At 36.1% G+C, this 21,548-nt stretch overlaps 1 protein-coding gene across 5 annotated transcripts in view; it reads left to right on the forward strand.

The window, feature by feature from the left end:
• Positions 1 to 21,548, forward strand: part of Ncoa1 (nuclear receptor coactivator 1) — a 215,808-nt gene that overhangs the window by 26,788 nt on the left and 167,472 nt on the right. For all 5 annotated transcript variants that reach the window (XM_005400388.2, XM_005400389.2, XM_013522653.1 and 2 more), the window contains exon 2: positions 11,995 to 12,076. The gene's annotated coding sequence lies outside the window, so the exon portion shown is untranslated. The remainder of the gene's footprint in view (positions 1 to 11,994; positions 12,077 to 21,548) is intronic.

Below are 21,548 nucleotides of genomic sequence, written 5' to 3' on the forward strand. Positions count from 1 at the left end.
TCCCTTTCTCCCTCCCTCCCTCCTTTTTCCCCTCCCTCCCTCCCTTCTTCCTTTCCTCTCTCCCTCTTTCCCTCTCTCCCCCACTCCGTTTAACTACCCACCTTGTCTGATATATTTATTCTGTTAGACCTTTTGTCAAAATTACTTCCTTATCTCTTTCTAGGATTTCCTTGAGAAGTTTCTGGAGTGCTGGTTTGGCAGCTGTGAATTTCTTATGGTGTTCTTTGTCATGGAAAGACTTTATTTCTTCATCACTTTTGAAAGATGATTTCCACAGGATATATCAGTCTGAGTTGGAAGTTGTTTTCTTTTAGGACTTGAAACACTTCAAGCTCTCTTAGTCTTTAAGGTTTGTTTTGAGAAGTCTGTTGTAATTCTAACGAGTTTACTTTTATCAGTGATCTGTTGTTTTTCTATAACAGCTTTTAATATTCTGTCTTTGTGTTGGACCTCTGAGATTTTGATTCTGATGTGTCTGGAGAGGTTCTTGTTTGATTGTGGCTCTTTGGGGTTCTGTATGCCTTACTTTTCCCTTATTGTGAAAGTTTTCTACAGTTATTTTAGTAAACATAATGTTTATGCCATTTTTGCTGTCTTCTGATTTTTCACTAATTGCACTCATCCATGAGCTGTTGGATACATTTTTCATGTTCTCTTGTTTTTAAAGTATCTTTCATTAACTGGTCACTGCCAATAGCCCTGTCTTCTAGTTCTGGCATTGGTCACTTCTGCCCAACCTCTGTGTTTTTAAATTAGTGTTTTCTTTCCAGTATGTGCAGTCTTGGAAGCAGCAACTTATGATATTTTCCACCTAGCTTTATGGTCTGTGGATTTGTGAGGTGCTCCAACCTATTGAAGAGGACCCTCTCTCCATAAACCGCAGGTGGTGGCAGCCATCCAAGGCATGTCCTTGCTCACATTGATAAATGAAGATTGCAGCCATTGGTTTCTGCTGGATGTAGCCACCAGGGTGAGGGTTAGCAGATTGCTGGACTTAATGCCTGCACTTCTAGATCTAGCTACTTCTGAAAGCCACACTCACAGAGCCTGGTTTATCACCGGGAGCTGCGGGAGCAGGGCCTCGTGTCCTTCCTCCCGTGAGCTTGAATGTCGCAGGGTGTCTGTGTCTAGTCCTCACCCTCTTTGTGGCTGGCTCTCATGGCTATCTTTCACCCAGTCCCTATGGTAGGGTAACCCTGGAGTGCAGTTGTTCTTTAGTTCTGTGGTTCAGTCTTAAACAATTAACCTTTTCCCAAAACGGCCCCTGATTAAAGACATTGTGGCAATGCAGTAGATGCTATAGTGGATTTCTTCTCCAACTATAGCCTACTGTAACAGAAGCCTAAGTAAAACTCCACGCCATTTTTATAGTTTACATTAGGCATGTAATTTATAGTTTACATTAGGCATGTAATTTTCTTGGGCTTGTGCTGCCGGCCCCTCTGTTATTTCTCCTTAAAGTTGTCAACTCTCCAGGTCTTACATTCTCTCCTGGGCCATTGGCCTCATCCACAATCAGGTCTGTCACTTAGTTGATGCTTCTGCTACCCTATGCTTAGGGGCAACACAGAGTTGCTTGGGAGATAACTGCGGTGTGGCGCTCTACAAGGATATCATAGCTCTCTGCGGCACAACCCTCCATTACATGGCATGGCTCTTGTCCTGATTGCATTCTTAACTACAAGCTTTTGATTTGTAATACAGAGAATGATATGATGTATGACTACTTTTTCTATGAGAAGATTCTTCATTTTGTTTCCCTACAGAAGCAGAAAAAGATACAATGACTTCGAACAGAGAAAAATGTGAATTAATGTTCTTTTTGTGTTAATTTTACCTATAGGAATAATTCTTTTTGAAATGTTATCTAAAGCTAATGTCCATTTTGGGCATTTCTGCATTCTTGGTTCTTTCCCAGTCTTTCCATGGGTAACCACAATTTGAAGATTTGCTATCTATCTTTTCAGTATTTTCTGTCCTTTCATAAATATACACATGTATGTACATATATTTACATGTATCCATATATAAGAAATATGTAGTATTCTATAGATTATTTTTTATAAATATTATATTTACATGGATTGGAAATAGGTTTTTTTTTCTCAACATGTTTGGAGTTAGTACATAGAGATCTATATTTTTTGTTTTCAGTTTCTGCATTGCATTTTATACTACAATTATACTATGGTTTTATTGCAGTAAATAAAGGAGTAGCTCTATGTGTCCTTTTATGCACCCAAAGGAGAGTTTCTTAGAGAAGATAAAGATAAGTGGAATTGCTGAGTCATATAGTATATGCATCTGAAATATGTTTTATTATGGAAAATTTCAAACATATGCCATAGTAGACAAAATAGAATATGAACTGCTTTCCTTCAACAGTTGTCAGTCTGTGGCCAATTTTGTTTTTATTTATACTTCTACCCACTTTCTACCCCTCGTATTTTAAAAGAAACCCAGACATTATGGCATATGATCTTTAAATGCTTCATTATGGATCTGGAAAAAGGTAGGGTCTTCTCTTTTTTTTCGAAAACACATGATCAGAATACTGTTATTACACTGAGAATTAACTAATTATTTAATATCATTAAATATTCAGTATTCACATTTTGTTTTTACACCAAAAGCATTTGTGTTCTTTGTATTTACTGTTTTGTCTGAATTGGGATCCAAATAATGTTCACATTGTGATTGCTTTGTAGGCCTTTTATCTCAAGTCTCTGTCTTTGTCTTTCTCTAAAAATTTTGCAGTGTATTGGAGTGAAGAGGGCTAGTTAATTGTCTTGACAATTTTTGCATGCTGTAACCCTTTCTTACTGTATTCCTATAGCATTGTTTAGCATATTTTCTGTTGTTGATATTTCCTATAAATTTTGAGTTGGCTGTAGACCTTGAAGAGGTTCAGGTGTGATATTTTTCTTCCTGTCAAAACTATTTTATAAATAGTGCTTAGATCATCTGTGAAGAGGTACATGGTGATGTTTGTATATTTAATTTGGAAGTTATTGCCCCATTGTCTTTCAGAGCTGTTGTTTCAGCCTTTACCATTATCATCAAAGTATAAATTCACATTTTAAACTCTTATCAGGCTTTTACAATTTAAAAAAGAATCTGATTTTTTACTATTACTTCCTTTTTAATATTACTTTTTAATATTACTTTTAATATTACTTTTTAATATTACTTCCCCTAATTATGAGTGAGGTTATTTTCCTATTTTTTAAAGTCGTTCATATTTTTTCCACAGAAATTGCTTAAAAATACTTTAAAATACCCAAAATTATCAATCTTTTTTCTTTATATCTATGTATACATTTTAATTTGAGAGAGGCTTCTTTCTCAGATCCATAAAAATACTAGTACCTTGAAAAAAATTGTTGTTAAACAATATATAACAAAATCTCCATGTTAGTCATATAGTTGTGTGAGAATATGCAGGTTGAGTGTGGTGGTATAGGCCAGTAATCCCAGCACCCCAAGAGGCCGGGATAGGAGGATCCCAAATTGGAGCCCAACCCAGTCAACTTAGCAATTTAGTGAGACCCTGTCTCAAATAATAAAAATGGGCTTGGGATATAGCTCAGTGTGAAGGCCTTGTGTTTAATCCCCAGGGCTGGAAAAAAAAAAAAAGTATATCATTATGCAATAAGTCTGGAACTTTTTTTATCTTCTAAAACTGAAACTCTCGTTACAAAAGCTTCCTTCTCCTCTCCCCACATACATTTTTGTCTGGTAATTTGAGATTTAATTTTCACATTGGGGAATTTAATCCATCTGATCGTTCTTTTTTGTCCTGATGGTGTGGAATATAATATATCTTGTTTACTTTTATTCAAATAACTTGCCAATTATCACAGCATCACTTGATGGAATAGGCATATAGACTGAGGCCCCTATTCACAGATGTGTGTTTTTATAATCTCTGTCCTGTTCTTTCATCTATTTTTGTATTCATACAGCATTACTGTAGCATGAAATAAATTTCATATTTGATAGTACAAACAACCTTACTTTGTTCTTTTTCAAAAGTCTGTATTCTTTACACTTAAATATATGTGTATATGCATTTCTTTTTTTCTGTATTTCTAATCAACTTCATAAGCAGCATGAAAATTTCTGTTAGGATGCTATCTGGATATTAGTTTGAGAATAACTACAGCCTTACTATATCTGTTGTTCATTTCTCTATTCACAGTTTACCTCTCCGTTATTTTCATTGTTATTGCCTGTTTTTTCCTCACCTCTCCTAACCTAAAAGTACAGGGATCCATCTGTTATTTCTTGACATAATTTGGGCATACATACTAATTTCAATACTATTCCACCCAATTGTCTTTTTTAGGTATAGATGTTTATGTTACATGCAAATAACTTTTAGAGGGTCTTTTCCTTTTTTAGAATTAATGTTTTATTTTGTTCCTCTTGATTTATTTTGTTGGCTAAGGTTTGTTTCTGTGTTGACTAGTACAAGCAGTTTTTCTCTTTATTTTATTTTTAACATGTACAAAAATTCATTTATGTTTTTACTAAGTTTAATGTTTACTGTGTGATAGTTTTTGGCAAAGTGGAGTTCTTTTTTTGTTTGACTTGCTAAGAGTTTTTATTTTTAAATTTTGAATTTTATCAGTGTGAAAAGTCATGTCAGTTGTCTCTGGTGGAGTTCTCATCACTTTATATTTGATACCACCAAGAGGTGGGAAAGTTGAACCAGTAGTGGTTAGTAAGAAAGAAAAGCTGGCAAGGGCTTTAGGCACACTTACCTGAATGGAGAGAACTTGAGACTTCATAGTTACCATGGTACCTGCAGCTGGAGTGGCCAAGTTCTGAAGGGAAAACAGTCATACAGAAATGAACCCCAAACTCTGTACCATGTTTCCTCTAGAAGCTATACAAGTTAGAAAGCAGCAGAAGCCAGTAGGCAGAAAAGTTGAGCAGAAGGTGGCTGCTAAGAGACTGAGAACCAAGCAGAATTTTTAATAGTCTTGTAGCACTGTAGGTAGAGGAGCCTTGAAAACACCCTAGCCTTTCAGTACAAATTTCTGAACAATTAAGTCTTAGTAACAAGGGTGAACCAAATATAGAATAGGTCTTAAGAAGACTGAAAATGAGTTTCAAATTAGCTTATTAATTGTTGATCGAATTATCTCCTACTACCAACAAGAAATTTAAGTCTTCCATTGAAGATAATATCATTGATATCCTCTATAATTTTTATGACTCATTATCTTAAATTCAGTCCTCAGATTCCAGGCATGGCAACAGTCAGAAACAAGAGGGGGGAAAAAAAAACACAGAAACAAACACAGGTAATCAGGTGTGGACTTCATTGAAAAATGCGTCCCTTCTTTCATCCCTCCATTCTTGCTGATGAGAAATGTGCAGTCGTGTTTTTCCCCTAGGGGTAAAACATTGCTTCTCTTTGTTACATATTCTGTCTTTAGTTTTCAGAAGTTTAACTGTGATATGGCTTAGTCTGGATAATTTGGGTTTATCATGTTTACCGTTCACTAATCTTCTGAAATCTACGGTTATGTGTTTGCCCAACTTGGGAAGTTATCAGCATTTGTTTCTTAGGAGTAATTTCTCCAACCCTGGCCTGTTTCTTCTCCTTTTGGGACTTGATGACATGAAAAATACCTGTTTTATTATAGTCACACGGGTCCAGGGCTCTGTTTGTTTTAGTCTATTTTCTCTTCTCAAATTGGAGAGGTCCATTGTCGTCCTCCAGGTCAGGAATTCTTTCCTTTGCCCCTTCTATTTTACTATTCCACCTACCCATTGAATTTTCTACTTTAGCTATTAAATTTTTCAGTTCTGAAATGTTTACTGTTTCTTCCTTATGTCTTTTCTTGCTTTTCTGTATCTATATCTGTTATATATCTTTCTTTCTTTGTGAACCTTTTTTTGTTTCAAATATGTATGTAATTGCTCCTTGAGTCATTTTTGACATGGACACTTTAAAAAAAATTATTCCAGAGAATTTCAGCATCTCTGTCATGGCATTGGCTTCTATGGATTGTCATTTTTATTTAGTTTGAGATACTAGTGGTTCTTTCTGTGCTGAGTGAGTTTTGTTTGATGCCTGGACATTTTGGGTCTTATGTTCTGTTTAAATATCCTGACTAGCTGGTTTCCTCTGCAACTGCTCCAGTTTGGAAAAGAAGGGAGTATTGTACTTCATACTGCCCTGTGGATAGATGTAAATGTTCCTTTCTTTGCCTCTCTTTATACTTAAATTGAGATTTGATTCTTCATTATTGCTAGTCAGAGAGAAGAGTTCTGGCCTCTATCAATCTTACTTGGCCCAGAGGAGCAGGAGTTCCTCATTATTGTTCTTCACCTGGCCTCCACAGAAAGGTGGAAGTCTCTTTACTTAGAGGTGATGAAAAGCCTGCTGTTACCAGCTGTTATGGTTTGTGTCTAGGTGCCCCCCTCAAGCCTCATGCGGTCGTAGGGTTTTATTGGAAGTGGCTAAATTTAGAGTGTGTGATTGATTTGTAGTGTAATACTGGGATTAAGGGTGCTAGGATTAATCAGGGGTTATTGCTGGATCAGTCCACTGATTGGACTGCCACCGTCCTAATCCTGGTAGACTGGATACAACATAAGGGACAGAAAGAGACTTGTCTTGCTCTTTCCTTCACTTACTGCTTTTGCTCTCTTCTGCTTCCATGAACTGTTGCCCCTCTGCCATGTGCCACTGTTACGGTTTGTGTCTGGATGTCCCTCCAAAGCCTCATGCGCTCATGGGGTGGGCTTCTAGAGTTTTTGATTGACTCGTGGTCCAATGCTGGGATTGTGGGTGTGAGTGCTACACCCGCCCTGGGGCTAGTAGCCTGCATACACTATAAGGGAGGGAAAGAGGCTTGCCCTCTTCTGCTTCTCTCCTTTGCTCTTGCTGCTTTTGCTGTTTTCCATTGCTATGAACGTTTGCCCTCTGCCATGTGCCAGTCTGCCTTGGAGCCAGCCAAGTGTGGACAGAAACCTCCACAAAACTGTGAGCTAAATAAACCTTTCCTTCCTTACTTTTGGGTGTTGGTTGCTGCTGTAAACATAGGTGTGCATATATGGCTGTGGTATGATGGTTTTAATTCTTTTGGGAAGATACCAAGAAGGGAAATAGCTGGTTCAAGTGGAACCTCTAGTTTTAGTTTTTTTGAGGAATATCAACACTGATTTCCACAGTGGTTACCAGTCTACACTCCCATCAACAGTGGAAAAGGATTCTTTTTTCCCATACCCCTACTAGCATTTGTTATTGGTTGATTTTTTGATGATAGCCATTCTTTCTGAAGTGAAATGGAATCTCAACATTGTTTCAATTTGCATCTCTTGAATGACCAGTGATGCAACATTTTTCCATGTATTTATTTGCTGTTTATACTTCTTCGCCTGAGAAGTGTTATCATTTTAAATGCTTGTTTTTTATTGGATCTTTAAATTTGGGGGGTCTGCTTTTTTTTCAGTTCTTTATATGTTCTTGATAATAATCCTTTGTCTGAGAAACAGCTAGCAAACATTTTTCCCACAGTGGGTTGTCTCTTGACTCTGTTGGTGGATTCTCTTGCTGTGCAAAAGCTTTGCAATAAGATGAAATCCCAGTTGTTGAATCTTGTGGTAGTTCTTGTGCAGTTGGGGATTTATTCAGAAAATCTTTGCCTACATTAATGACTTTAAGAGTTTTACCTATTCTATCTTCAGCAGATTTAATGTTTCTGTTTTAATATTTAGATCTTTAATCCATCTTGACTTTAGATTAGTGCAAGGTGAAAGATATGGGTCTAGTTTTAATCTTCAGCATGTGGGAAGCCAGTTTTTCCAGCACCATTTACTAAAGAGGCTACTTTTCTTTCAGTGGCCCCTTTGTCAAAGATAAGGTGGTTGAGTATGTTTGGAGTTGTTTCTGCATGTTGTAGCCTGTTCCATTGACTCTTGGGTCTGTTTTTTTTGTTTGTTTGTTTGTTTGTTTGCCAGTACTATGCTGTTTTTATTGTTGTAGCTTTGTAGTATAATTTCAAGTCAGGGGATTGTGATGTCCCCTGTCTTGCCTTTGTTGCCTAAAATTACTTTGGTTATTCTAGGTCTCTTCTGGTTCCAAATGAATTTTAGGATTGTTTTCTTTAATTTTGTGAGATATGCCATTGGAATTTTGATTGAGATTGTATTAAATCTGTATAACAATTTTAGAAGGAAGGCCATTTTACTATATTGGTTATTCCTACCCAAGAACAAAGGATATCTTTGCATTTTCTGATATCCTCTTCAATTTCCTTTTCCAGAGTACTATAGTTTTCAATGTAAGTCTTTTACTTGAGTCCAACTTCAGTAGAGTTTTTGTTCCTGACTGCAACCTTCTAGGGCCTAGGCTTTAGTGACTGCGTTTCTGTCAGCATTCTAGTCTTCTCAGCTCTGACCTGCATCTCTCATCAATCTTTACTTACTCTGCTTACAACATTCTACAGTTTTTCTAGTCAGTATCTCTAAACTTTTCCAAACTTCTTCTGAGAGTTAGTTCTGAAGAACCACATGGCCAGGTATACTCACACCAATGATCCCACTCTTGGCATCAAATCTCTCTTAATTAAAATTCACTAAAGGAAAGGAATCAGGATAAATCTGAAGCAGAAGAGTCCATTGGCTGCCCGCAAAATCAGAGACAGAATTCAGAAGGACCATCTTTATACTGGAAAGCCAGTGGATCCATTAGTAGTCAAAAAATGATCTGGTAGCTCTCGGTAGTTATTGGCATGAATCTATATCAGAAGCCTAAGAGTCTGCACTAGAAGGCTGAAGAAACTGGAGACAAATGTCCAAAGGCAATAATGAAGTCTGCAGCTCCTTGGAAAAGGGAAGCCATTCCTTCTTTCCCTTTTTATTCTGTCCAAGCTACAAGCCTATTTGTTGGTGCCATGCATATTGGGGGGTCTCTTTTCCCTCAGTTTGCTGGTGTACATGTCTGTCATCTAGAGACACACTCAGAATTTCCTCAAGTTAGGTTGATGTACCACAGTTAATGATCACAATTATTTCTAGGAATTATCTGGGAAAGTCACCTGACCAGAACTTGGGAACTTTGAAGCCAGAAAGAAGTTATGAAATAAAAATTTAGGAGGATAAATGTGCTGAATTCCTAATCTTTAATAGCTAGAAATAAAATAATTTTACTTAAAGCTGATAAAGCAGATAACAGGTATTAATTAATACACTTAACAGTAAAAAGGAAAATCCTAAAATTGATACTATAACTGACAAAAATTAGGTCAAGTTCTTTTTTTTTTTTTTTTTTCTGGTACCGGGAATCGAACTCACGACCTTGTGCTTGCCAGGCAGGCACTGTGCCACTGAGCTAAATCCCCAGCCCCTAGGTCAAGTTCTTGTTTCAACAATAAAATCCATACTAGTTTAGCAGAAAGGCGTTTATTAATGCCTTTATATACATTGGAAAGGCTGGAAGAATAGGCTCAAGGCTGAACTTCTAGTAACAACTCTCAGAAGCATACTCTGGAGTTGGCCTGGTGAGATCATTGTTACCATACCTAGAGGATGGTTCCTCTATCCCACAGTCCCAATCCTTGCACAAAGTGCTCTTCCCAAAGATAGCTTCAGGGCTACCTCCGTGGAATTGGTTATTGGTGTTCTCTGCCTGTTGATAGTCCATGCTAGTTGGTATTCTCTGCCTGTGTCTCAGGCCAGACCCCAGTTGGATGCTTCTTTCTGCCTGAAATGCATTCAGTTGTGTTTCTCAGACACTGCTGAACCCCACTGTGTCGGAGGCTCTGTCCCAAAGTCAGTCTGTTTGTCCAGAGGAAGCTAGCTTAAAGGGGAAAAGCTTGAGAGGTGAGAGACTGTCCCAAAGGTGAAGACAGAACTCACAATGGCAATTGGTATAGATAGCCTGGCATTCATGATTTCACTCTCATGGGGCTCCCCCTTCAGGGACTCCAACTCTCCATCATGTACATACTCTTTTACAGAGTATGAAGAACACTCTCAACTCTTGTAGTCTTAACATACATGTACAGCTTATGTGGGCTCAGATTGACAGCAAATATAGTATATAGAAAGGAAAAGTGCTAAGAAGTTCCATAATTGACTCCCAAGCTTAGAGCTTTGAAGAGACTGAAAGCAGAAGCTACAGTTCATTCATTCATTTCACAAATGTTTATTGAGTGCCTCCCAGGTGCCAGAGATTTCTTTAGATACGGAGAGACATGTGCGAATAGCACAATGTCCCTGCTTTTGTGGAGTGTGTCATGTGCTTTGAAGTGCTTGAAAGTCAATGTGTTATGGTTTGTGTCTGCATGTCCCCCCAAAACCTCATGCAGTCATGAGATGGGCTTCTAGAGTTTATGATTGATTCATGGTCTAATGTTGGAATTTTGGATGTGAGTGCTACACCTGCTGTGGGGCAGGTAGTTTGCATACAGTGTAAGGAAGGGAAAGAGGCTGCTTGCAGCCTCTCCCTTTTGCACTTGTTGCTTTACTGTGTTCTGCCACCATGAACGTTTGCCCTCTGCCATGTGCCACACTGCCTTGAAGCCAGCCAAGTATGGGCTGAAACCTCCACAAACTGTGAGCTAAATAAACCTTTCCTACCTTAATTTTGGGGGGCAGGTATTTTGTCTCAGCAACAAGAGAAAAGTAACCAAACTAGCCACCTTGTTTTTGATTATGGACTGAAAATTCTACAAACTGTGAGCTAAACAAACCTTTCCTCTTTTAACTTTAGGTGTTGGGTATTTTGTCCCAGCAATGAGAGAAAAGTAACTAAGACACCAGCCTAAAGCAGAGAATGGAAGGGATGCCTTGTTACTGCCGTGTAGTCTTCACTGACAGGCAAGGGAAGTGAGATCACATTATCAGTTAGCAGGGACTGACCCCACACCCCCACCTTACTGGTCTTCTCTGACATGACTGTGGTACTCAATTCTGGGTACCCTGTTGCCACCTGAGGAGGGTGACTCAAGCTAGGCTTCCTTTTGACCTTTGCTGGTGGGAGTGACACCACAGTTTTGCTTTTTTTGTGACATTTGGTGAAGTGTAATTGCTTTTTGACTAAGATTATCTCTTTCCTTATCTTTTTGTTTGGTTTGAGGTTTTGTTTCTTTTTGTTGGGGAGTTGTCTGATCTGGGCTACCAGCTTCTTAAGCTCCAAGTCTATGGTAATATGAAAAAGAAAACTAGAATTCACTAGTCAGTCACTTTTCTTGGATCCTGAGATCTACATACCCAGTCTACCTTATCTCTGACTTCAGTCTCCTTATATATGTTATGTATAGCCAGGGCTTTCAGTATTACTCAAAGGGAAACATAGGGAAAAGTACATCTATTTCACCTTCTCAGAAGTAGAAATCATCAAATATTGTTAATTTTCAGTTTCTTTGCTTGCAATATAATTATAATTAAAATCCCTTATATTCTAGTTGCATTTGCTTGATTGGGCAGAATTTTGTTACTGTAAGTCAATTTTAGGTTTTAAATTTTTTTTAAATGAAAGTATAGCTCATCTCTAGAAATAAAAGTATGTTTCAGAATTAATCCTTTACTTTTAAGAATTATTTTATAGAAAGTGATAATTTTCTATATTTCATTTTATTAAAAATGTATATGTAGTCTCTAGCTTTTGTTTGCTTTAAAAGAAATGTTTCAGTGCAGTTTATATATTAATTACTTTTTTTATGTTGTTGAGGATCAAGCTAATTGTGTATATCTTAGTGAGTTAAGAATAGTGTTTTTGGGCTGGTTGTGGTGGCACACACGTTGAATCCCAGCACTTGGGAGACTGAGGCAGGAAGATTGGTGCACCCGCCTGGGCTACAAAGTGAGCTCAAGGCCAGCCTGAACTGCATGGTGAGACCCTGTCTCAAAAAGAAAGTGTTTTAAATATATTAAACTTATTTATTGCTTTTCCCCATTTTCTGAGTTAGGTTACATTAAGTTCATGTGACTAATCCAAATAAATCTGTCATATTTTTTTCCTAATTTCAGGTTCCCTTTACGACTAGATCAGAGAATGAATTAATCTCCTAAGAATCACTACAGTACTCTGAGGGGTTTGGAAATAAGCAGGGTAAGTTTAATGGCATCTTAAGTACTACCTGGATTTGCATAATGAAGTCCTGATTTAGGGCTGAACTGTGCCAGAGAGCAAGGTGGATACTGGGAAAAACATCTTCACTTTTGTTTTGCTCTATTCTTACAGTGGTTTTCAATTTTCTTTTGGTTCAAGGACTTCTATGAGGGTATCCTCAAAGGTGTAGATCTTTCCACAAACATCCACATAGATTTAGCCATAGACCTGAACCTTAGAAATCCTCTAGATTTCGCAGACCCTGGGTCAACCCTCTGCTCTGCAATTTTTAAGACATTTTTACAGGTTTTGTTACTTTCAAAAATATCACAACTCTGAATTAGTGGCTGGTGTTTATATTTATAATAAAGAAATTGTTGCCCACAGTAGCATACCACTTGTCTAGTAAACCAACTTTCTGTGAAACAAGAATTAAAGATTTTCCCAACTTCTAATAATTTCCTCAGAGAACATTAAGATTTTTAAGGTTTTTGCTACTAATGTCAAACCTCTTCCTAAAATGCTACTTTCAGCTTTTTTTCTACCATCAGCAATTGAACATGCTCATTTCACCACATTATCATGTTAAGTGTTCCCTTACCCCAGCACTTGCTAAACTGATATGTACATATTGATATTTTGCTTTGTTGTCATTTGGATCCTCTATCCACTTAACCGTTGGAGACTTACCAATTTTTATATCATTATTTATGAATTTTTGATGTACTAAAATATTAACTGTCATCTTTTTGCAAATGTATTGACCCTTTTGGTTTGCCTTTTCATTTTGTAGCAGTTTCTGTATATAGAAGTTTTAAAATGTTTAAGTATTTGTATCTATTTCCTTTAATTTTTGTTCCTCTTTTTGGTATAAAAATATCAAAACATTTCACATGTTCCAGTAAATGTGAATGTGTATATTCACAGATAATTTTTTAAAATATATAATGGAAATCTAAAAAACTAAAAAAGGAATGTTAGGAGGTCCTGGTCACCCACCTGGGTGACTGATGTCTATCTGGACTTTGTTGGACCAGGTGACAGCAATTATAGTATAATCTCTAATTTATTGTTTACCCCTCAGGGAGGCATGTAGGCGTGGTCATTTCATCTTTATCTTGAGGCCTGGCCTTTAACAGATGCACCTCCAGCCATATATGTAATGTGTTTTCGTCTTTTGCACTGACTTCCTGGAGGGCCTGGTCCTATCTGACTGCCTATAATATTTTTACCTAACTTACATGTTTATGATACTTTGACTTCTTTGTGTAACAGGTTTATTGGGTAAACCTGTTTCATCTTTGAATTTTACCTCCACCTTGCTGGCAGCACTGGGGATCAAACCCAGGGGCACTCTAGCACTGAGTTACATTCCTAGCCCGATTGATTGATCGATTGATCAAGATAGGGGCTCACTAAGTTGCCCACCCTGGACTTGAACTTATGATCCTCCTGCCTCACCCTCCCAGGTAGCTGGAATTACAGGTATGTGCCACTGTAGCCAGCTTGAATTTTTTTTTTTTTTTTTTGGTACTGGGAATCAAACTCAGGACCTTGTGCTTGCCAGGCAGGCACAGCTTGAATATTTTTAAACTCTTAAATCTTTCATAATTTTTACAAATGATATTATACAGAACTATTTTTTCACCTAAAATACATAATTATTTCTAATGGCACTTACTGAATGTTTCTTGTATTATGGATTTTAAAGTCCGACATTAAAATTATGTAAGATTTATATATGTACATGTATTTATCTGTTTGTACTGATGTTCTTTAGATCTAATTATATAGCACTGGGCTGGGGATAAAGCTCAGTGGTATAAGCGCCTGCTTGGCAAGTGCAAGGTCATGAGTTCAATCCCCGGTACTGAAAAAAAAAAAAAAAATTAGAAGTCTTGAAAAGTCTTTTATTAGTCTTTCAGAAATGTTTGTCTTACTCTTTGGTATTAATTTTTACAGATCAACTTTAGAATTTATTCATTAAGTTAAACATTAAACATATGTAGGATTTTAATTAGAATGTCATTGACTTAAAGATTTGTTTGAGAGAGAATTGAAATCTCTGTTCTATGAGATCTTTCTGGGTATGTTACATCACTGGTCATTTTCTCCAGTCTTTGCTGTACTTCTTTATGTTTCTTCTGCTGATAGGCAGTTTAGATGCAATTCTCTGAATTGTATCTGTCCTTGCCTGCCTTGCCTTGTTTATCTTGTACTACCTTTCTAATCTCTTTTCATTTATTTTTTAAGTTTTATTATGAGGATTTCTGAAATTGTACAAAAGAGAATCCTTAGGTGTATTCATTACCCAGAATCAGTTCCTGTCAGAATTAGATCTTGTTATATACCAAAGAAGCTTTTTTTGATATCCTAGCATCTTTTATTTTTTCTTCATAGCACATTAACACAGTTATAAAGTTGTGTATTTAATCTCATTTTTCTTTAGATTGCAAGATCTACTAAGTTATGAGTTTCGTCTATTTTCTTTATGTGACATATTCAGTGTTCTACATAGTGCCCCAAATATGGTAGATTATCATATGTCAAATGACTAAATTATTTAATAACTCAAGAGATTGCTAATAAATTTGAGAAGAGAAGAAGAAGCATATAAGAAATAAAACTAGGTAGAAAGGAGAGAAACTATATTTCTAAGCATAATCAGGGTTATCTAGTGTTATTTATATTTTTATTCCATATCTTTACTCCCTAAATTTGTTTGTACTTGCTAAGCTTCTTTGTTATTGTTTTTGCCATCCAGACCTATCACATCTGTATTAGTTATGATTCACTAGAAGAATAGATTTAATGTTGTGCTCCCTTTGACAGCACATATACTAAATACCATATTATATCAATTATATTATATTATATTCACACATACACACATGAATTTACAAACTTCTGGTACCAAAATTGATATCACTCATGGTTCATTAGAGGAACAGACTTAAATATGTATGTATGTTGCATTTACAAGGTAGGCTTACAGTGGCCATCAGCAGAGTCAGATGTGGGAGAATGCAAAAGGGCAGTCTGTGTGCTGCAGAGCTGGAGGATCCGATCAAAGTGTGAAGACCTGGAGTTCACTTCAGAGTCCCATGCAAGTCTATCAGGAAGCCAGAGGGTCTGCACAGAAGACTGAAGAGTCTGCACCGAAGCCTGGGGATGGATGTCCAGAGGCGATGGCAGAGACCAGAGATCCTTCAAAGAAGCAAAAGCCAGACTTCTTCTTCTTCCCCTTTTTATTCCGTCTGGGCTATCAAGACTATTGGTTCCTTATCCTTTCCCTTTTTTATTCCATCCAGGCTAAAAGCCTAGGATGGGTCTTCCCTCTCCACTAAGCCCATCATCCAGACACACCCAGAACTTATTAAACCAAGCAGCTTAACTTTTCTTCTTCAAGTTGACAGCACAGTTAACTATCACAACACTGAAATCCCTTAAGTATACTCTAAACTAATTCAATACACTATAAGTTAATAAATTAACGGCGTTGACAAAGGGCAGCAATCTGACTTTAAAATGAAAGAAGATGCAGAGAGTTCAAAGGATGATTTTTAAGCAAAACATCATAGATCATTGTCTAAAGGGTCCCACCAGGACCACGTACATATCCCCAATCCCTGATCATAATAAGTACTCACACACTATTTTGTCTCTGAGTGTGTAGTTCTTCAGCACTGTCTAATGAATTTGCCTGTGCTTCTCATTGATACTTGCTGAAATTCTTTTTCTGTGACAAGAATCATCGAACCTACCTAGGGTGAGTTGCAGTCCCCACCTCCCTTTTGGAGAATCTTCTTGGAGCCCATCCAGTGACAATATTTGATGGTAAGCTTTTAGAGAACAAACTATTGAGAAGAATAGCTTGAGCAATTTTCTGTTAAAACTGTAGGCAAGATCTTAGACTTAGATTCATATAGTATTTACTAAGCAATCTTGTGCTCTTAGTATTTTTTTCAAGCAAACTTCTATGTTGGAAAGCAAATTCTGTGATCTGACAAGAATATTAGTTAAGTTCATAAGATATTATCTATTTTAAGTGACTAAATTGGTTTTTGAAGATCAATTCTGGACGAGGTATAGAGACCAAGCCTCAAGATCAAGCACCCTGATGGCTTGGAGAGAAATCACAGTCTTGAAGCCTTTGTCTAGCTACTACCCTGTCTTTTTACTAGCGCTCCATTTGATGAAAGTCAAGAAATCTGTTTTTCTCTTCAAACTGTGATTCCCTCCTAATTTTCTTTTTTTTGGAACTGTTTTGAAGCAGTAACCGTGGTTACTAGTAGAGGCTCCTTGGAAGCTTCAAAAACATCAGTCAGTTTCACAGCTGGAAGCAGAGTTATCTAGATAAAAGCATAAGAATAAACCTCACTGGGTTTTTCCCCCTTTTTCCATTATAACTAGGTTCTCTATTGAGGGAGCACTTTGCATAAAGTACTGCTTAAAGTACTTTTGTTCCCACTAAAGTAGACATTTTAATTTAAACTAGTAGTAAGCCAGCACCTGGCTCTTTTTTTAGATGTCTCTAGTGTCTTTTTTATTTTTATCTATTACTTGCCACCTTTCCTGGGTAACAGTAGTACTGACTTTTGAGGCTCAGAATGGGTAAGGTTGAGAAGTTGTGGCTTTGGATTAATGGGAGAAGAAAGAAATGCAGTGGCACCAAAAGCTTGATGCAGTGGCACCTGGAATATATTTGCCAGAATCAAGAAGAATCAAGGATTAGCTCTTGTAGAAGGGCTGGAATAAGTAATTTCTAGAAGTGAGGCTTGACTGCAAGCATTGCACTATTGACAGGGAAAGGAAACATATGTTTCATTAAACATTGGTATTACTGAAAATCTGCAGAGGTACTTTCCTTTGTATTGTGCTTACTCCCTCCCTCCTTCTTTGTTTCCTTCCCCCTAATACTAGAGATTGAACCCAGGACCTTCACACCAAGCTATATTCTTAACCCCTAACCTCCATCCCTTTATATTTTGTTTTTAGTCATGGCCTAAGTTACTAAATTGCCTAAGCTGGGCTTGAACTTGTGATCTTCCTGTCCCAGCTTCCCAGAATACTGAGATCACAAGGCATGCATCACAATTCCTGGTTATCACAATCTTTCTTATATTAGGCTATGATAATTTTTTTCTTCCTAGTATTTTTCTATTCTGAAACTGTGCCTCCTTTGCTTATAACTGGTTTGTACTATCTTGTTTCTTCATGAGCTCTAGACCAGGAGTGGGCAAACCACAGCCTCTGGGCCAAATCTAGCCTGTAGTCTGTTTCTTATGCATAAAGTTTTATTGAAACAAAGCCATAGTACCTATTAGTTTGTGTATGGTCCATAACTGCTTTCACAGACAATGGAACTGAGTAGTTGAGACATACTCTATAGTTTGCAAAACCTAAAATATTTACTGCTTAGATCTTCACAGAAAAAAAAAAAAAGTCATCTGATCTAGATGGACTGGATCAGGCTATCCTGGATTGGACCAGGAAACGATTATTTGGGGGGATATTAGAATAGTGACAGCATTAAAAAGATACTTCTGGGATTGGATGAGACTAGTAAGTCTTCTGAGCTCTTCTTTTTCCTAAGTCCAAACCCAGGTTATGAAAGAAGCTCTTAAGTGTAAACATTTTTTTAACCTATATCTTTGCTATTTTCTATTCCAATATGCATACCTATGTATACACTCTTATATGGATTTACTTCAGTTCTGTTACTCATTAATCTACTTATATGTAGACTTATATAATATTTTAATTGGAATTATCCTTGGAGTTCCTTTGCTCCAACATTCTTATTTTATAAATGCCAAAAACTTAGTCTGTTAGAAGTTGTCATATGCCTGATATCACAAAAGCAGATCCATGGCAAGTCATAGAGGAAAATTCTGTTTTTAAGAAATTCCTACCGTCGTGCATATAAACATTCACATATGAAGTCTGCTGCATAAGTCCCTGGCCAGTATATCTTAGCTCTAAGTAGGACTTCTTAAAAAAACTGAAGAAATACCTAAATCTAGAATCTGATTTAACTCTGCTACTGATATCTTTGTATCTGTTAGTAAGTAGTGTTGTTTGATTAAATAGGAGTAAGACTAGAAGATACAGTAAGTTTGTAAGGTTGCTGTGGACTGAGATCCAGATATTTGCTTCATTCCTCCATCGCTTTTCACACTACAATTCATGTAAGGGAAATGTGGGATTGAATTCGATTAAACAAAGTAGTACTATATTCAGTTTCTTAAATAATTTGTTAGTAGAACATTGAAAAATCCAGAGTTTAAGTTCCTGTTACTGGTTACATAAGCTTGTTTAAATGGTTTTCTTTTATGAACCGAATGAAATGTAATTTGTAATAAAAATGCTTAATTTATGATTTAAAAACAAAGAAAAACTTCATTGAGAAAATTAGATGTAACAACTAAAAAAGCAAAAAGAAACACACCAAAAGTTATCAGTTTACATTTATATTTGCTGTCACAATTGCAGTACTCATTATGTTCCTAAAATTCAGTGTTACAAAGGCCTCTCCCTTTGTTGCATCAGAAAATTATCACAGAATTTTCTCTTTCTACTTCCCTTAGGACCCATTTTAGACCATAGAAATCCTGAGAGACCCTTGCACAAAAGATGTACATTGAAATGTGCTTACAAGTCCAGATACTGGCATTCTTTTATCTTCTTCTGTGGATGATTTAGAAAAAATTAACACTAGTGTTATTTGCCTGTTTTAAAGAATTGTGTAATCGTTCTTTCTTACCCTCTCTGGATAACTTAGCTCCCTCAGTGTTCTTTCTTTTACATTTAAAAAGTGTTTTAATTCTTTTCTTATACATATAAATGAACAAATTCATGTTGTAACTCAACATATTTAATCTTACTTATAAATTGTGATGAGACTATGTTCTACTTTTTTTCTTTTTTTTTCGTCTTTTTGAGACAGGGCCTCTCTATGCAGTTCAGGCTGGCCTTGAGCTCACTTTGTAGCCCAGGCTGGCCTCGAACTCCCGAGTGCTGAGATTTTTACAGACAGGGGTGTGCCACCATGCCCAGTTGTTCTACTTTTAAAATGTATGATTAGTATCTAATCTTTCAGAAAATTAAACTCTTATCATGATTTAATCACTCATATTTAGTTTTGAAACTTTACTGAAGACTTCAAATGGGTTGTCTACATGAAGAGAATTTAATGGAATAAGTGTTTGTTTAAATTTGGAATTCTAAAGAAAGTATTTTCATCACAGTTGGTTCATTAGAATTGATAGTTACATTATGTAATCATAATACTTTAGTTACCGCCTGTCTGGAACTCTGAGTTGCCAAAATAATTATGTAAGTTACAAGTTGACTAGCTCTATTCTGAAATGCTTACAACCAAAAGTATTTTAAATTTTGGGATTTTTTTTCCAGATTTCGGAATATACGCACATCCATAATGAGATATCTTGGGAATGGGGTCCAAGTATGACACAAAGTTCTTTTATGTTTCATGTGTATCCTACACATGTAGCCTAAGGAAGATTTTATATAATATACTTAGTGTACCTACATTTCGACTGAGACTGGTCACAGGGTCAGATAGGGAGTTTTCGACTTGAAGCACAAAGTTAGCACTCAATGTTAGAGATTTTCGAGCATTTCAGATTTTAGAGTTTCAGATTAGAGATATTCAATTAATGATTTTCAGTTTTTCAAAATTATAATTTTCTTTGACAGAAAAACAATCTCTTCCTGTTTGCTATAGTTTGAAATTTAAAATGCATATAATTCATTTTGAAGAGTACAAAGTAGAACTTCAATATTTATCAATACATTTTCAACTTACTGACTTCTGTTTAAATTTACAGAAGTTTCTAACTTAAGTTCTATGAATCACTTCAGCTAGTCATTAAATTCCCTTGATATTTTATTCAAAATTTTGTCAATGTGGAGATTCCTTTGACATGAAGCGCCTCTAGCTTATATTGGAATCTCAAAGTTGTCCATCATCCAAACAAGGTTAAATGCCATTTTTATAGGGCTTCTGAAGCATATCTTCCAAAAGAATATGTAAGATACATTTGTTTTGCTGTTGTGGAATCATTTAATTATGGAATGTTGAGTGTCCAACCTCCATTTTTACAGATGAAGAAATTAAAGGTCCTAACAGTTAAGTGATTTACCTAAGGATATTACAGCTTAATCCTTTTCAAATTATCAAGGGACCAAATAGGGCTCTTGTGGTATTCTGATTGATTTCTTAGGGACTTTTCTGTCTCTTCACAGAGGTTGTTGAGCTTTTGTTTTGGCAAAAAGATGTTTGTATTTGAATACAAAGCTTTTATGGGCACAGTAGATATCTCTAATAATTTGCCCAAATTATTTTATGAAATATTAGTGTGATGCTGTGTAGATTCAGGATAGTGTATATAGAGGCGCCTGTGGTTCCAAGGAAAAATCTCTTAGTTTTCATCTTATATATTTTTATGTACTTTGTTATATTTTCATAAAGGTATATATATATTTGACAGTGTCAGTGTTGAAGTAGGGTTTTAGGAGCTAAGTCATGAAATTTCAGACTAAAAGAACTCAGGCCTGTGAGTATGTAATTCATTCATTTAACAAATATTTATTGTATGCCTATTATGAAGAAGTAGATTTTATTGGTTGATAAAGAAAACTTATGGAAAATTAGGTGATTATGTTCACTTAATAATTGTCAGTTGGGAAATGTTTTCTTTCTAATCGCTAACCCATATAAGAAAGTGTTACGCAGTAATACGGACAGCAGTTTTTATAAAATAGTCCTAGTGCACTACTCTTACTGTTACAAAATTTTGTAACTTCTCTTATACTACTGGGAATTAAGGGAATCATTTAATCAAATACAAGACCAAAGCCCTCCAAATTAATTTTTTTACCATTTTGTACTATCTGATTGAGTTTTAACTATTATGCTTAAATTAGGCATTTTTTAAAGGTTTCATCTTAGAAGTTGTATTTCACATTGTGAACATGGATCCTGAATTTTTATATTACTTGTTAATAGCTACAGTAAATTAATTGAAAGTATCAGTAAATGAATGCAAATTTTAATCACTTTTCATATGTACTTAAGATGATTTCAAAATGAGGACTTTATGACTTAATGTGTTATTATTGCATTTCAAAGAAGTAAAGACTTTTGCCATTTTATAATAGTCATTTTAGATGGTATGCTTGATATTTATGAACTAAAAGTACTGTATATCTTTGTAATTCCATTTAACTGATTTGGATTTTCAGACTGCAACAAGACTCTTCATTATCCTTAGTCCTATTTTAAGATTTCTTAGCCAGTTCAATTCATGCAAAGAAATAATCAAAAAAGAATTTTAGCACTACCACATTTAGTCAGGGATGGTGGCACATGCCTGTAATTCCAGCACTCAAGAGGTTGAGGCAAGAGGATTGCTTTGAGTTTGAGGGCCTCACAATGGGCTGCGTA

This window comes from Chinchilla lanigera, unplaced genomic scaffold (genome assembly GCF_000276665.1).
Source record: "Chinchilla lanigera isolate Chin_1 unplaced genomic scaffold, ChiLan1.0 scaffold00068, whole genome shotgun sequence".
In the NCBI taxonomy this organism is placed as follows: domain Eukaryota; kingdom Metazoa; phylum Chordata; class Mammalia; order Rodentia; family Chinchillidae; genus Chinchilla; species Chinchilla lanigera.